The sequence below is a fragment of the Motacilla alba genome, chromosome 4, assembly GCF_015832195.1.
Source record: "Motacilla alba alba isolate MOTALB_02 chromosome 4, Motacilla_alba_V1.0_pri, whole genome shotgun sequence".
Lineage (NCBI taxonomy): Eukaryota > Metazoa > Chordata > Aves > Passeriformes > Motacillidae > Motacilla > Motacilla alba.
In genome coordinates, this window is record NC_052019.1 from 31,405,516 (window position 1) to 31,411,176 (window position 5,661).

The window sequence follows — 5,661 nt, forward strand, 5'->3', positions numbered from 1 at the left end:
TGCATTCCATGGAAAAAAATGCTTTCTCCTGTCCCCCAGACCTTTCACAATATAGTAAGGTTTTTTACAACTTAACAAACATTTTGTAAGTTACTTTTAACAAATCAGCCCAATATAAGAACAAAAAGAAAATTCCTACTTGATTTGCTAGCATAGCTTAAGGACAAGCTGAAATCCCTGACTCAAAGATCAAGACCTGTAACTGTTAAAAGCCATTCCTGAAACTTTAAGGACAAATTTCTCCATCAGTGACTCCCAGTAAAAGGCTCTAATTCTAGTGAACACAAGAGCACTGAAGAAACACGTCTAGAGACAACTTTGTCACTAATCTTAGAATTGGATCCATAAAATTCTCCAAAACTCTATGCAAGGGACAGATTTCAGTGACAGATTTTATGCTGTATTAATTATGGATAGCATACATAAACCAAAATTTGTTTTTCTCCTTGTGATGCCACAAATATGATAAACAAAAATAAATTATTTCTCAGTTGGTAAGCAGCTAAATATAAGAATTATGTTTGTTGGTGTTGTGTAATATTGCTGGCCTAATTCCAGACACTAAACTCTTCAGCTGTCCCTCAACAGGTGTAAAGTGGTTTCACTAACGTTTTACCTCTGCAAAAACACGTCAGAGACCCTGAAAACCTTGAGTATTACCATTCTTAGGGACTGAGAATCATGACCCCACCTTGACTCTCTCACCTACATAACTGCAACTACCCACCAAAATGATGCTCAAATGGACAACTATCAATGTCTCTGTCAGACTGCAGAACTACGATCCTCTGGTGCTATAAACACGTGTACATTTCAGCATCAGCACTGAATGACAAGTCCCAGGAATGAATGTTTAAAAGCCCAAATTTCTTCAATATCTCCCACCACTGAACTAGTCAAGGAATTATATTCCAAAAGCCTGGGACTGTTCCATCACCGTTCTCTTGAGAGATTTCTTCCCTGTGCCTGCCTTGGTAGCCAGAGAAGTCCTGAACCCGGCAAACGCTCTGCAGAGTCTAAGTCATCATATTACAGATTTTTTTAATTTGAACGTTAAATTAAAAGGCTGCGTTTGAAGTTGTTCTTTTACCAACAAATCCAGCCAGATCTTTCGCCTTTATGCTTCGCCTTTATGCAATTTGCCCTGAGGACCAAGCGGGCCGCCGGAAGAGGCCGCCGCCACCGCTGAGGGCGCCCGGCCTTCCCCCGCCGCCCTGCGGGCGGCTCCCGGGCCGGCGAGCCACAGCAGCCCCCGGCGGGGAGGGAAGGAGGGAGGAGGATAGCCTGTGGTGGAATAAAGGCTGTCCCGCCTGCCCCTGGGCGGCGCGGTGGTGCCGAAGTCCCCCGAGGTTGGTATTTTGCCGGGTTTGCTTCGCCTCTTCCAGAGACATCCCCTTGGCGGCAGCCGCGGCTGCTCCCGCAGGGACCCTTCCCGGCACTAACGCTCCTGCCGATGATCCTGTCCCGGGCCAGGAACGGCAGCAGGGCTCAGACAATCCAGAGCCGGAGAAAGGAGCAGTTATGTCATTCCTCAGGCTGAACAGCAAGGCTGAATAGCTTAGAAGCATTAAAAAGAAGGAAAAAAAAAAAAAAAGAAAGAAAAAGATGCGCATATCTACCTACATATACGCACTGTGTACAACACATCTCTTCCAGCATTGCACTGCTTGTAGTTCAGAGTTCCTTTTTTGTGCCATTGTCCAAAAGCTTCAGAGGCTTAAACTAACCAATGTTGTGTCTGCCAGCAGAGGAAGCCAGTTTTATTCCATAAACATAGGGGGAAAGCATTTTTGAACAGGAACATTCCTGGTCTTTTACATTTATCAAGTCAGAGAAGAATAAAATATAATAAACTTTCAGCGCAATCTGTATAGCATGATCTTGAAGGGCTCTATGACCCATACAGCCTTATCACTTGAATTTCAGATGAGAGTAGGAATAAATTTTGAAAGCCAAGTCTTGTGGCACCACATATATTTCTTTCCCTTTTTAAAATAATTAATTTCTTCATTTATTCAATTATTTTAGACAGTAATAAACAACTGTGCTAATCACTTTTGACAGACAGCATATACAAAACAAGAACTCAGAGCAGCTTACTTTATCACATTTAAAGTTCTCATTAGGCTTGTAGCAGGTCTGCTTTTTGGTTCAGGAGGATGATGGAAAATCAGTTGTTCTTTATTATTTATGACATCCTTCAATTTTTTAATTATACTTCAATTACACATGGGTCAGCAGATGTCTTGAGTAAGAATCAAATGTGCCTCCTTTCATGCCACCTGACTAAAAAAAAGACCTTCTCCAAGTGGCAATTTACAATATAACTGAGTTAATGAAAATAGTTTTCATAAAGAAGCAAGTAATAATATTGAATAGCAGACTGCAAAGCAAGTAATAATATTGAATAGCAGACTGCATCACCTTTATATGTATATATCTGTGTATATACATATATATAAACCACCTGAATATTCCTTAAATTTCCAATGGAAATGTTAAGGAAAATTTCAGTCACTATTTTGAGGAATTCTTAGTTTTAAATGTTCTTTCATTAGTCTGGATTTTGAGGAAAGGATCTTAAAAATATGGCAGAAAAAGTAAAAACATAACACTATAATGAGCTGCATTGTGGCCAAAAAACCCCAAAATTCCTATGTCACTTGCAGTTTATAGTGGTAAACTCCATGTCCAGTAGTGGTGTAGGGATTATTACAGACAGCAGACCTTGGGCATTATTGCCAATAAGCTTTCTGACATATAGGACTGAATACAGCATTGGCTTTTCCTCAAACATTATGTCCACCAATACTGCAAGAGTGGCAAATTTTAGTTAAAAATTATTGAGGGATGTGATTAGTTCTTTGTAATCTCCAAGTTCAGCTAAGCCCCAGTCTGCTGAGGCTGTACTCTTAAGTGCAGCTGTTAGCAGTTTAATCAAAAATAAAGCAATTTTTCCTGTAAGAATTTATATAGCAGAGAGGGAAAATGTAGCTTAGGAAGTACATGTAAGCTGTATGTTCAGGAGAATCTTTTATAGTGGGAAGGATGGGGAGTCTGGAGCTCCCCATGGGAACCATGGGATGACCACTACTATCAGCCTGAAAAGCCTGACTTTCTAGAAGCTAACTTTCCTGAATAGGTTTCCCTTCTGAAGGATCTCAGGTGCTTCATCTATGAGGCAAACCACCCAGCACAGTAATAAGTGTGCAAGCATTTTCTGAAATAGTTACATTTTCATTGCTCTCATCATCTTCCTCGGATGAATCAATGTCAGTCAAGTAAGTCAAGGGTAAAGAACATAACAAAATGAAAATAGTGGTTAGAGGAGCACAGTACTGAATGACTGATGACAGAGCTCCAAACTGAAGAGCTGGAAAGTGACAGATTAAGGGGTGTTACTGTATTAGTTATCTGGAGTCACTTAATAGATATTTATGCATCATAAACCCATTTAAAAGTGAAATTAAAGTTTCGCCTAAAGGGAATGGCGTAAATTTAGCATCTTAAAAAAAAAATCCTGTATCAAGATGAAATGCTCTGTGGAATGGAATATTATCCATTTAGAATTAAAGAAACAAGGACACTAATCAACTAATGAAATGTGTTCTTATATATTCTTCATACAAGCTCCAGGCTTTATTTCTTATGCTTTCACAGATATTTCTTCCCATCTGTTTCATCCTTTTCCTCTTTTTTTCCCCCATTTTTTTTTATTCCCAGTGGAAATTATCCCACCTTTTCTCTGTTTTCATTTTCTGCACTGAATGCTTAGCTTTGACTCTGAATTTGTCTCAGCTGCAGGCAGCTTACTTATTTCTTCAAACTTTTTTCTTACCCTAGACAAAAATGTCCTCTGGCTGCCATTTTTCACTACATATGGTGAAAATATACAGGATAAATAAAACCAGTGCAAGCAAATTTGCAAGTTTTCTTAGATTTATGAACTTACACAAGAAAAGGAACAATGGGGATTTTATATAGTACCTAGGATAATATGGTCCCATTTTTCTGACAACATGAAAGTATTACTGTGCTTTCAACTGGAACTGTTTGGTCGCAATTGTGTTCTTGCTTAAGAGCTCCAAATAAAATATGAAGGTCAAATCCTGAGTGTTAGAACTTGTGTGGGATACTGCCAGATGTCTCTAAAAAACACCCAAAACAAATAGATGAACAATATCTACAGAGCCAAGGCCTTTTGTGCTTTTGGTACTGCCACACTGGAGAGCAGACTGGGGGTGTGTGGGAGACTGGGAGCAGACACAGCCACGACAGGTGACCCCAGCTGACCAAAGGGATGTTCCAGACCATGTGACATCATGCTCAGTATGTAAAGGGGGGATGTTTGGAGTCATGGCTTTGTCCTCCCAAGTCACTGTTGCAAGTGATGAGGCCCTGCTCTCCTGGGGATGGCTGAACACCTGCCTGCCCATGGGAAGCAGTGAATTCATTCCTTGTTTTGCCTTGCTTGTGTGTGTGGCTTTTGCTTTCCCTGTTAAACTGTCTTTATCTCAGCCCATGAGTTTTCTAGGTTTTACCCTTCTGACTCTCTCCCCGATCCTGCTGGTGGGGGAGTGAGCGAGTGGCTGCATGGGGCTTGGCTGCTGCCTGGGGTGAAACCACCACAATTTCCAACAGAAAGCCCTAAGAGATGGGAATCACACATTAGACCTGTCTGGCACGTGGATGCAGAATAGAAAAGCTGCGGCAGCACAGCACTGTGGCAGCACAGCACTAATTAAATAGATTTTATACATTTTATTATGAAAAGCCTTATAATGGAACACTGTGTTTGATGGAAGGGTGAGCCATATTTTACTTGTGCTTAGCATGCGGAACAAGACAGCCTGACTAAGTTTTAAAAAGCTCACAATTTTTTTAGTTGTTTTGGGAGAGCGGTTTTGCAGCGTGTTGGTTCACACTGTATGAAACGCACGATCACTTCATCAGGCAACCTCAGAGCTGTTCTTCGACTGCTGGGAGATCTTGACATTGGGTAAGGAACCAAAGGGCAGCCAACAAGAAAGGAAGAACCCAAGATGACAGAAAATTGACCCTTGGAAACTGGTTTAAGGGTTCGCTGTTTTAAGCTAGTTACCATTATTTGAAAGGAGGACAGAAATAATTTATCATAAATAAACAGTCCTAGAGTTAAATTCTACATCTTAACGCACAGAGCATTTATCAGAGGATTCCTGGGGACGACTTTTGGACCTCAGCATGCCGATGTGCCTGAGAAGTGCGAGGGCAGATGTGGCAGCCTGGCCTGGAAGAGCAGTAACGCGAAGGAGCAGTAACGCGAGGCAGCAGCCGGGCCAGCGGGATTCCGAAGCGTCTCCCAAAGGATTTGGAGAAATGACGAGGCACTAATACCAACGTTTAGCAGCAGGCCGCTGATCCCAGACACTCGGCGCTGAGCGCAGCCATGGCTGCCCAAGGAGAGAACGCTCAGCCCCACGCACTCCCTGCAGTGTGCCGGCGGCCGGCAGGCACGGCAGCAGCACAGGGAAGGGAAGGCGGGTGATTCCGGGGAAAGCCCCGCGGCAGCGCAGCTCCCGCAGCCGGGCCGCACGGCGAGCGCCCGGGGCCGGGGCAGGCGGGTTCGCGGGCAGGCGGGGCCGGGGCGGGCGGGCTCGCGGGCAGGCGGGTTCGCGGGCA